Source organism: Emydura macquarii, unplaced genomic scaffold (assembly GCF_026122565.2).
Source record: "Emydura macquarii macquarii isolate MOO-44397 ecotype Brisbane River unplaced genomic scaffold, CSIRO-AGI_Emac_v2 contig_2676, whole genome shotgun sequence".
Lineage (NCBI taxonomy): Eukaryota > Metazoa > Chordata > Testudines > Chelidae > Emydura > Emydura macquarii.
In genome coordinates, this window is record NW_027132813.1 from 22,875,290 (window position 1) to 22,888,433 (window position 13,144).

Sequence of the window (13,144 nt, forward strand, 5' to 3'; positions counted from 1 at the left end):
GGGTTTGAGGACAGATTTACTCATCTAGAAAAGTTCCATAGAATTTTATTAAACATTCTAACTTTTCTATCCATTTTTGAATCATTCAGTACAGTGTAATAAAGAATTCTCTCTCTTCTATAGGATTCTAGTAGATGATCAAAAAAACCCTCTACCAAATCTCCATTAAATCCTATCAATTTTTACAGCAAACTCTCTAGAACCCTACTAAATTTCATTAAACCCTTAGAGGTTTCATCCCATAGGACATTTCAATAAGGGATGGGAAAACTGGGGGAGGAGTGTACCTTAGAATGAACCACAACTGTGCCTTTTTAAAAACTTGTGTATCTTTGCACATATGCAGGAAGTGGTTTCACTGTCCCTTTGTGGCAGTCGTGTATTTTAAGTCTCAGTTGCTCTGAAACTGGGAATATATGTTTGCAGAAAGAATTATTTGTTGGCAGTGTTATCTTTTTATCATCAAAGGTACTTATCTTGGAAGTACTCTCTTTATCAAATACACTAAGGCAGGAGACATCAAAGTAGGAATAGGACTGTAAAATGTAGGTAGGTTCCGAAAAACATCTGGATCCAATTTACATTAAAACTAAAGCACTGCAAAGAAATGGAGCAAAAGGAGAATTCTGTACCATAAGAAGAGACTGCTGAGTGCTGAAATCTTTAGAAAGAATAAATGCAGTATCATGCATCGAGCTGTATAACTTTACCCCCTCACCCCCCAGTGGCTCTCTCCTCTCATACTACACAAAAAGTTCTGAAGAGCAACTTCATTCATTCTCAGTTATTGTCCAGGATTTCCAGTGGAGTTGTTTCAATGTCTATGGAAATAATTATGTGTCTTATGCCCAGCCCTGCCAGATGCTGAGTGTGCTGAACTCCTAGGATGTGTCTAATCTGCATTGTGGACCTGGGCTTGTGGAATTGGTGTTTTCAAGCTTGAGGGGTTTACAATTGCTAAACCCAGGTTTCACAGTCATGCTGATGCAGCCATACTGCACTGTGCATACCTTCCGACCTTCAGCTGCGTCCAAGCTGCAAAAATGACAGTGGGACTCAGGCTTCTTTCCATCCCCCATCCAGCTGGATTCTAGAAGCTGGGCACTGAGTGCTTGCTTACTTGAGTCAGACTAATTTGTGTGTGGAAGAAAGTGAGACTTGGGCTCAAAATTGAGTAGAGCCCAGGCTTAGTGTGCATTGTAGATGTACCTCTAGAGGACTCAGCACCCAGCAATATCAGGCCCTTTAATGATATTCCTTTATATTTTGGCTTAAATTTTATGTTAAGTGTAACCATGCTATGGCTACATTGGACTTCACAGTTGTCAGCTAGTCAGTGCATTTTAACTAGAAGTTCTTAACAGTGGTCATCGCTAAGGATAGAGTTTAGGAACTCCTGCTCTAAAAACATTGAGTCTTACCACTTAAGCTAAAGGAGGATTTCATTTAGGATTAAGCTTGGTTCAATATCTTCTTTGTACTCTGTCACGCAGACGTTTACTTCATCTCACTTGAGCAGGTCTGACATTCCATCCAGCTGAGAGACAATGAAATATGCACACACCAGCTGCTACACCACACACGGTCAGAATTCTAACTTGTTAATGCAGTACCATGAATTCAATTATTGTCACTGTAAGTTATAGAATTCACTCTCTGTAATCAAACTATTTCCTTATCTGAAGAGCTTCACATTCTAACTCTTGTACTCTTATGATTAGCAAAGCTGGTTGAAAAAAACCAAGAAAGACTATTCACACAATTTTTTTCCAAACTTTTTCCTGTCTTTTCTGTTGACTTTGGACACTCAAAATTTCATCAAAAATTTGAAATTCAAAAATTTAAATCAATTGGTCAAAAAAAAAAAAAAAATCAGGGAAAAGACATCACAAAAGTTTTTCATCAAGACTTTTCCTGTTTAGAAAATTTTAAATTTCATGAATGTTAAGCAAAAATGTTAAGCAGCTCTAGTTACTAGTCAATAATTGATATTCTTAGCTCCCTAATCACTCATAGCTTTTCCACCATTTTTATTGTATCATCTTCTCACTCACTGGGTCTTCAGATGCAGCTATTATAGGTCAAATTGCATGCCACTTCACTGAAAAATAAATTAAAATGTTGTTTTAATGATAGTTTATACTAAGCTTGATTTGGGGATATTTTAAAAAATAGTCATAGTGTTCAAGTTGCTTAACTGTTATTAATACCATAGCAAAGACTTCAAAATGTTCAGATATATTTGTAGTTTTTGTGCAGACCTCTAGTGAATGTTTGCTTAGAACCATTCATGTTCCTCTTCTGCAGAGTGCACACACTAACCATTTAAGACAAACTTCTATTTGTTCCATAGCTGCCTGTCTTCCCAAATAAATATTTACCCTGGCAGTTGCCCCATTTGTTTACCCCTCATTCACAGACTGGACTGCATTTGGGAAATTAATCGCCTTACATAAATATGCTGTTTATTTTTTGACAGCGTGCTTCTGCATTGCCCATATAGATGGCATTTCTAAAAACATTCCCAGATGAGAACATACAAGATATTTCTGTACTCCCAGATAACTTTAAAAATAGATGGCTTCAAGGTTTATAGGAGTCTCTATGTACATCTGTGAACTGAACTGAGTTGTAGTGCTGTTTAAATGGAGTGCGTACAAACAGTTGAAAAATATTTTTCTAATTGTTTGAGATCTTACTGCGTACTTTCTTTGTAGGCAGAGTTTCAGGATGTTCTTAGGAGGTGTTGAGAGAACAGCTTTGTTTATAGTTAGTCAAAACTTTTAAATGAATTATTAAAAGTGTATTGGGTTTACTATATTTCTTGACTGAATATCCAAAGACAAAAACTCTCCATGGGCCAGATCCACTGACTTCAATGGAGTTACAAAGATTTACCTCAGATGAGGAACTCTATCAATTTACAGTAGATGATGATCTGACCCCTTGATTTTAGAGCTAAATCATCTTTTCAGGCAAAGCCTAAGTCACTAGACTTAGTCAAAGGCCACGGGTGCTGTAGATCGGAAATAAAATCTTCACCCATGTTGTAGAATATCAGCAGAGCAGCTCTGCAACCACTACCATAGTCTGGTAGGGGGAACAATATATAGTCATAACTGTTAGTCTACTTACACTCTTCTCCCATCCCATCCTATCCCAACTCCCCCTAACCCCACATGCTGACTTGTGGTTGCAGAATTGTGCCCCAAAGACATGAAAAAGGTGTGGGCCCTCTATATCTTATCTCCCTATGTGGTAAAAAATAGAATAGCATCCGTTCTGCTGTGTTCAAGGCTCTCCATGCCCATGAAGTGAGAAGTATGATTTGCCCCTTAGTTAAGTTTTGTCACTGGAGCTCAGTAACAATGCAAGTTATAGCTGTAATTCAGAACATCTGTTCTTTGAGTTTCATGAGATATCTTTTAAAATATTTAACTCTAATAATAATATTTTTTTTTACTTATAGCACATTTTATGCAGTAATCTCAAAACTAGAATTACACCTCTGCAGCATCACTGTGATTTAATGTACTGTGGTATACTAATTAGTATATGGAGATATTACACAGAGGTTGTTAGAGAAAATCACTAGGTTCCTAAGTCGTGGCAAACTGGGTGAAAGACACCAAGAGGCCTGACACCCTATCCCCTGCCTTAATAACTAGACATAGTTCTGTTCTAAACCATTGGATCTTTAAACAAAATGGAATAGTTTTTAGCAGGGACATCACCAATTAATATTCATGTCATTGAAATTATTTCCTTAGTACTGAAACACTAAAAAAAATAATCAAAGATTCAACTTTCACATCTCAGTTAATGGCTTTTACCTGGCAGTAATTCTTTAGACTAAGCATGCAGAATCTGTCAAAGCAGTGTCACATACAGAATGATACTAGCTCCCATTATTTCATTACTGAAATATTAGACAGTCCTCTATGTTCTTTTCCCAAAACATGACAGTTTGTTTATCAAAGTTTATTAGTCTTCCTGTATGTCATGGTAAGAGCCCAATAACTAAATATCTCAGGAACCTGAATGGGTATCATCATGGAATGTGGAACATTTTTCAGTTGAAATGACAACTCCACTTAAAATTCAGCTTAACTATTGAATATGTGTAGTGCTATAAGCATTAGGGATGGTTATTGCCTCCATCAAGGAGATCTGAAAGATCATATATTAGAAATGAATGAAATTTCTCCCTGGTGTAACGTGCTTGATGTCAGTAGACTTACAGATAGGCACATTTGTCCCACTGTCCTTAAATGCTTCTTTTAAATTGATCAGAGCTGAGAAATTCTGAGCTAAAGTTTACAATCCATGTTTGATTTCATCCCCAGGTTATACCAGTTTCTATATCAGTGAGATCAATTGTGGTATGTATCTTTAACTCAAGTAAACATGAAAGATAGGCTGAATAGCAAGTGTTATGGATTTATGAGTATTAGATTAGGTTGTATTGTCTTAAGTGCCTTAAAATAGCTATTTATAATGAATTTTCTTTACTAGAAGTATTTCATAATCTCTAGCAGGTATTCTAAATAATCCATATTTCATTGTTATTTTAAGATAGATTTAAATTTGTGTAAATATATAACCAAGGGTCAAATTTTCAAAAGCACTTTGTAGCCGGGAGGGATGGTTCCCCTCTGAGAGGGACCCAGTGGGAGAACCAAACCCACCCTGGCTGTCAAAGCCCAGAAGAAGATCACCTGACTGGAAGCAGGGAGGCGGGGCCAGGCCATTAGAAGCCGGGCGGACACCACCTGACCGGAATCAGGGAGGCGGAGCCAGGCCTTTAAAACCCCGGCCCGCAAGCTCAGTCAGGCGGGGATGGCTGAGGGAGAAGGATGCCTCTCCCTTGAGGCTCCATGCTAGAACCAGGCCTGAGGCCTATGCTGAAGGGGAAAGGCCCATCTTAACCCCAGACTGGGGACTGGTGAAGAACCTACCTGAGTCCCCTGCTGCCTGGGAGTCAGAGGGGAGCCCATCTGCGTCACCCACTGCCTGGGGGCCAGAGGAGGACCTTCCCAGGCTGCCTGCTGCCAGGGAACCTGAGGAGGATAGACCCGAGCAGTACCGAGCCTGGGACCCGGAGAACCTACCGGCGGCCTGGGGGCCGGAGGACCTGGAGGAACTCCCCTCTGAGGAGGAGCCCATGGAGTTGCTGGAGCTGTCGCCGGTGGACGAGGAGGGCCTGATGGGACTACCACATCCCAGCGACCCGGAGGAATCAGGTACCTGTGGGTACTGGGAGGAAGAAGCCCAGGGACAGCCCTAAACGGAGGCTGAGTATGGGGCAACCCGGTTGGTGTGTTGCAACCGGAGCCCTGCCAATGCAGTGACAGGTACCCCTGCCACTGCTAGGGCCCTGGGCTGGGATGCAGTGGAGACGGGTGGGCCTGCGTCCCCCTCCCCCCTTCCCCAGCCACCCCGGGAGAACCTTACCCTCTTTACCATCCCAGACGCTAAACTGCTTGTTTTACCAGCTCTGCCTACGGGCTGGGCGCTAGACTGCTTGTTTACCAGCCTTGCCTAGGGCCGGGGCGAAAGACTATTGGCTCGCCCGCCCTGCCTAGGGCCGGGGCGAAGGACTAGGCTCCCCCCCCAGTGGAGTGTCAGGGAGAGCGGTCCCCCTCTAGAAAGGACTCAGAGGGGAACCCCCCAACGCTGCCCCAGAAGGGCACGTTTACAACTTAAATCAATTAAGAAGTTAAGCACCATTTTCAAAAGTGACTTTGGCCCAGATTTATAAAACTTTTTAGGCATTGCTCTGCTCAACATTGCTCGGTCTAAGTGATTTAGGAGCTTAAGTCTAATTTTCAGAAGTGATTTAGTCATTTAGGTGTCTAAATGCCTTTGAGGATCTGGGTCTAAATGCCCAAGTCATTTAGTCCTTGCAATGCTGAGCAGAGCAATGGCTAAATATTTTTTTAAATCTGTGCCTAAACCACTTTTGATTGTAGGGCTTAGATTCCTAAGTGACTTTTGTGGCTGCATTAGGCGTAGGTATTAGAACAATTATTATCCTTTCCTATGTGTTTTTGAAAATTTTACCTTGTCTTTTCTGGACACGTTAATCTAGTTCAAGACATTCATGCATATGTTCTGTTTATTAAGGTATGCATCCTAACTTTGTTTGACATCTTTAAGAGAAGGCATATTCCTCTTTCTCAAAGATGAAAAATAACAGTACCTCTTACAGACTGACCTTTATTATGTGTTTGTACAGTACCTAGCACAATGAAACCGTGATCTGATTGGGTTTCGGGGGACAGGGGATCTACTGTAATACAACTGAATAATAATTGTTCTAATACCTACGCCTAATGCAGCCACCAAAAAAGCCCTCACTTGTGCATCTTCCAGCTCCCCCACTTCACCTGTTCAAAATGGAATGTCTAGGACTCATAGGGACCATTTCTCCTCTATGAATTCACAATACACTACAATTCGTATAAGTTTCTCCTTCAGATTCATTAGAAAGTTCCCATTGTGGCAATGAAGTTGAAATATTTTGTGCTAACATTTAAATGATGACCTAGGAGCCCCTGTGCGTTTTCTCTAAAGAATTGTTATGAAGTTAATAGCTAGCTCATTGGCCAGCGGGGTGGATGTTCTGAAAACTTGCTGATCAGTTAGAGACCTTCTGCTTCAAACAAAAAAACATCCACCTTGATTTTACCCTCCCTCCTAAATATTTGTTATAATTTTAAAAATTATCTAATCTCGGCCTATGAATCCTAAAAAGTTTTATCTCTGGTAGATCTTAGTACACCTTGTAAAATTACGGGTGGAATTTTTAGTCATTGTCAGCCTAACTCTGCTTTCACTGAAATCAATGAGAGTTTGTTAGGCAAATGCTGAGCACTTCTGAAAATCCAGTCTATGGTTTTTACCTTTGAAAATATTTTCCATTTGCAGATGTCAAATTCTAGGATTGTAAATATAACATGATTTTGCTTGCTGAAGGACCCATTTTGCCTTTTTTTTTTTTTCTTTAGCGCCATTTCATTTTGAGGACATTAAATGTTTGCCAGAAGACTATATATTTTTTAGCATCCCAGACATGGCAGAAAGATTTCATGTAGTGCAAACTGGCCATAGCAAATGTTAGCTTTGTAAATATCCCCTGCTTCATACATCTTATCTTGCGCAATACCCTGGAGTAAAAGAAAGATGTATGCACCGTCACTTCCAAAGGAAGAAATATTTCAGATCTGTAAAAGCAACTTCAGAGACATTTAAAAGATGAATGCAGTATATCCCAATGCAAACTTCAGATGCAGTTAACAGATGGAATTCTATATTCTTTGTTACATGGGATGGTTGAGCAAACGCTGGCTGTACATGCCATCTCATTGGAACATGATATTTGCAGATCACTCTCATGGATAAACTGGACTGTAATGGGAAGCCCTGTGAATGTATGTGCTCAGTCCATTTGAATAGGACACTAGAACTTGTGAAAGAAAAAAGCATGTCAAAGCCAAGTCAAATCTGGAGTTCTTTCACTGCAGTAAATAATAGAAGTTTGTAGCCAAAATTAAGGCATAATTAGCACTCTCCTCAGTGGCCTGAATATCCACAACATAATTTTGCAGAAAATCGAATTCATCTGTCACTATTCAAAATACATCATGCATAAATGGATAATTCTAGTTAGCTCATTGCCACTGTGATTATTGCAAATGATACAGTGGAAAGGCTTGGTCAGGTTTGATCAAAAAATTTTACTTAACCAAATCTTCAGTTAAATGTGGAAGGAACAGAGATAAACAACTGATTTGTAATGATTAACTCATTTGGTTAACTTAGGCCTTCTTATGCAGGAAGAGAGTATATTTTCACAGGAACTTAGTGTTATTCAATAGAATTCACCCTGCAGGGCAGGAAATCCTTTGGCAGGAATGGTGGAATGTTAAGTTTCCAGCAGTGTGTAGGACCTTGAGACTAGAAAGAAGGGCTAAAATAGTCCAATGATTAAATTTTGCCAACCCTCCAATGCACACTCAAAGCTCGCACACCATGCACATCCTTAGTGGGTTGTTTAATCAACATCACAAAAACATCCACAAAGTTCGGCACAACTGATAAAGTGTTTATTGAGGAAAAGCCCATAATAGATTTGATCCAAAGCCAATTGAAATCAGCTGAAAAACTCATATTTACTTCAGTGGAGTTTGAATCAGGTCCAATAACAGGGATGCTGCAAATTAGGACTGATATGTAGATGTGGAAAGATTAGATTTTTGTCAAATGTTGATTTCATGCACAAACTGACAAAATATTTCCATCAATAATCATTTAAATTTACAGATAGGCAGTGTAAGAAAAATGCTGCTTGAGGACTTAGAGTTTTATTTAATGATATTTACTCTGTATATTTTGACATGACATTGACAATTGTGCTTTACTGATTTATAAAGATTTAACTTTTTGAATTTTGACATTTTTTATTGTCATTAAATAGATATTATCTGACCCACCCATAATTTCCCACAACTGTGAAAATTTTGATTGACAAAAATTAAAAATGCTTAAAAATAAAGATTGATATTATTCATCAAACTTATAAAAAATAAAAATAATTCTGCCAAGTCTTCTGATGTGGCAGGTGTCATGGCAGAAATACGTGAGTGGGCACTTGCATAGAACCTCTCCATATTATGCCTTTGTTTTTTAACTGCTACTACTTCCTAATTTAAAATGTGTCAGTGTATAAAACTGGACCATTTCAAAATTCCATATTTGTCGGTGGAACAGAAAGTCTCTATACAGATTTCCCCCCCTTATGCTGCAAAACCAAACAAACTGAAAACTGGGAAATGGGCTATTATATACTGGCAATAATTTGGTTGAAATGCTGTTGTGAAACCCACAACAAATTTTCTGTACCCTTTTAGAGAAAACCTAAACAGCAGAACTGGGTCATATCAGTTAAAAAAGATCCACTCTGTTATTAGTGCATTTTATCTGTAATTAGTGTGCACTAGCTGAATGATTATTTACACAATAAATTAGGTTTTGGCCAAACAAACCTCTCTTCATAATGCCAATATCCTCTTTTGGCTTCATTTCTCCTGTCCCCTTCTCTCCCCCTCACCCAGACCTTCTGTCTTCTCTCTTCTGTGAGGATTTCCAAATGCCTCCACGTGTGCTGACAACACCAGACATTCATTACTGGGAGATTTCACAGCCGAGACAATAAAACTGTGCAGTATGGGATGGTATTGTTACTATCCCCTTCAAAGCCTGTTTTCAATATTTGGGAACTTCTCTGAAGCAGCTCCCACTCTGCGTTTTGCAGGTTGTTGTGCCCTTTTGTTTTTGTGCAACTGGAGCTTCATTAGTTTGTTGCTGCATGCACAATTTCCACTGGCTGCTTTGAAGACACGTTAATTATAGTAATAATTTCCAACTCATTTACTAGTCATTGCCTATTTTCTTGCAGGGGAAAAGTGGAAGTAAGAGTTTGCCCAAACTACTGCTCACTGAACAGTAATGCCTTAAGTAAAATCTGAATCTGGAATGTATTTATTTTTTCCTCCAGTGAATTTTGCCAGAAGCCATCATTTTTCCAAGGCCTATGCGAGTAACTATTTAATGCAAACACTAGCACTCCAGATCATTTCACACTTTAGTAATAGGGGAAGCATTTAACCATCAGAGGGAGAAAGAAAATCTTATTAGATAGAACACATTCATTTGCTGAAAGCTAAATAGGTTGTTATATGCAAGCTCACAGTTACAGCGCTTTCCCTTTGGACAGTGAACAGACCTGTGGACTCACTCAACTCGTTTCATCATCACACCCATCAGTGGTTTCACTGTAGAAACTCCAACAAGAACTCCCTGTTTTAGGGCCTGATTCTGTGATGTGCTGAGTGCCTTCTGAAAAGTACTGTCTACCCTCAACTGCTGGCAAAGTCCGTCCCCCCCCCCTCCTCCCCCCCCCCCCAACAGGATCAGACCATTGGCCAAGATTTATCAAGGAAAACATAGATATGTTTTCAAACAGAAAGCACAAGATACTAATTTGTGCATCCCTAATGGGTAAATGCACGTTATTACCCAATTTAATCAGTCTGCATGCACAAATACATGCTTGCATGTGCGGGTACATATTTTATGGCAACAAGGTTAGTGTCTATGCTTGAATTTGCCTGGAACATTACTTTAATTCCTCTGATTGAATAATTATATTTGACCACACAGCGTAATTCCTCCAGAGTCAATCAGAGCTAATGGACACTGGAACTTCTGGGTCAAATCTATGTCAGATACACTCATTCCTACTTCACTTGTTGAATCTTCTCCCGATCTGATATATATAGAGCACAAAATAGAAACTTTTTTCCCCATGTGATCTGCATAAAAGACAAGTGACCACACATGAAATCCACCCCCATTTTCCTGTTCCCACATGTTTCAAGGAATGAACACACTGGAGATGAAGTCAAACAATAAATCTTCAGTGGCTAGCCTTACTATATTCATATATTCAAGAAGCTGTGTAACAGCTGACCCTTATATTTTGACACTGATGTACAATATCTCAATAAATTGTTTCATTTTAATTAAATTTAGTGTACAGGCAGCTGATGAGTCATTTTGATCACATTTTATACTTTCTTTTTTCTACACCCGCAGGGATAGAACAAACATGTTAGTCATACGTATCTGTTATGAAAAACTTCAGAGCCAGAGATGACCTATTTTTGAATACTTGTTAAGGTGATAGATCTATTGCTGGGAGACTGGGGGCTGGGGTGGGAGGGGAGTCCTTCTCAATCTCAGATTGGATGACATTGAAATGCTTTTGGTTTCAGAGAGAGTCAGTTTCCATCTGAGAAATATGATTGTGTTCAATAAGCAAAGCATTCAGAATGTTAATCCAGGGAAGAAATAATTGCTTGAGATGTTCTCAAGTAATAACTCATTAGTGAAACATAACTTTGACACTATACAGGCCTTGCATTTAATAGAGTACATAATTTATTTAGGCTCTTTTTCAAATCGAGAGAAATGCTTAGTGAGGTAGCTCATACAGTATAAATTTCGCTGACAGCTTATTTGCTACAGATCTTGTAACTGAGAAACAGTTTTTTAGAAATAAATCTAGATTATTTCAGCCATTGTTAAATTTTTTTTAGGATTTGCTTCTGCTAGTCTGCTGTTGATAAGTGAATCTCTAAGTCTTGAGAAGAATCCAAAAGTTTGAGTACTCATCTTTGTTTGGAAATTACACAAGATCAGTTTTTCTTCAGAGATCTCCAGTAGTTCCTAATTTGACCATGCCAGAAATACCTCCTTTTGAGGATTTTGGGACATCTGGTTCCTGAATGAAGACAAAAAGGGCTTTAGTAACAAAAAAAATGTTAGACAAAGTGGATGCCTTTTGGAATCTCGAAAGTGGTTAATTTCATTTGGAATGTTGGTAGAAGGTTTGTATCAGGTCATCATTTTTATCTGACTAGTGGTTTGGGAAAGGTAGTTATCCTTCCTCAATATCCCTTCCTCCCTCCTCCTACCACTCATTAGAGAAATTTACAGGGAAGTCAAGTTTTAAAACGGGGTTTTTAAGAGGCAACCACAAATTCCAGACATCTCTTTCCTATGCCAGCACAACAGTTTGTCTGAAATAAAAATGCATCATTCATGATCAATGTAAAAATAATTCCTTTTAAAAAAGTTTTTTAATTGAAACAGTGCTAATTATGTTTTAATGAATTCATGGCCAACTACAGTAGGACTTCATGAGTCTCACTATGCTACCTACCATGCCTATTTAGAATTTATAGGCACAGCAAGGACAGATCTCAGGTCCTCCTGCTTTAAAAGCACAGGATCATGCTGCCACTTGACCTAAACAACAATCAGTATTAACTGTGAGTAGTAGAGACTGTATGACATGCAGCTGAGCTGTCTCGAATCCATAGGGCAGTGGGTCCCCATACATATTAGCCGGTCACATTATAGTATAATACTGTAATATTACTTTTTCATAAATATTTTAATTTCAAATATATATATATATAGGACATAGGGCCAGATCCTTAGCTTGTGTCAATCTGTGTAGTTCCATTGATTTCAATGGGGGTGGTACCGATTTGCACCAGCTGAGAATCTGCCCCTGTTTTACTGTATTAATATAGTAAAACTCCTGATTTATTTACTATCAGGAAATAAGTTGTACGCCTTTAATTTATTACCTTAACACAATGCACAAAGATGTGAAAATAATGCAGAAAGTAATACCAATCGCTCAGTTGAAACTTATCTTCACTGCTCTGTTACCTCATTAGTGGATTTGCCTCCTCTCTTTTTAATATCCCCCTTCTGTTCATGTACGTTAGCTATTAAGTCATTTCTGTAGTACTTACTCCATCCAAATCCCAAAGCAGAATGGTGGGAATAGTTTGATAACACAATATTGTTCCTGAAAAGGGTGGATTGAGTGCTTTTCAGTCATCTTGACAAAAGAAACCATACACACATGGACGGATTGTTAAACTATCTCTTATTATACAAGAAAAATGATGCCGTGTGCTTTATCCTCCTTCCCCATAGATTTCCTTGCTCATTTTGGAAAACAGTGGTCCATCTAAATGATAAAATATCTGTAACATTATCCATGAGTTCCCACCTGCAATAAAATTCTGTGCCAAGTCATGCAATTTGACTCGGGACAAATTTCAGTTTGGTACATAGCTAAAAAAAGAATCCAGATGAAACACTGAAAACTGAAATATGAGTCGGAACAATAAATCAGACTGCTGGGTGGAGTGGAAGAAAAGTACTTTTCTTCAGAAAGAAGGCTGCTGATCTCGGATGAAAATAAGGTGTACTTCTTATATAAAGTGGGTCAGTTACAATCCATTCCATATGAACACAAAGAACTGCCTGTACAACAATGTCCTGATTAGATCAGCTCAATATCGGGGTGGTAGCAAATATGAAGTTCTATGATGACATGCAGCTGGGAACATCTGATGCAGTAATAATCCTGATCTATCTTCTAACTCCCATATTATTGGTCTAGTAGTCTCTGTGTATGTGCCTCTCTCAAAGCTATCCTCTGTCTTATTTATAATCCACTATGATAGCTTTTATTTGAAAATTATACTGAATAATC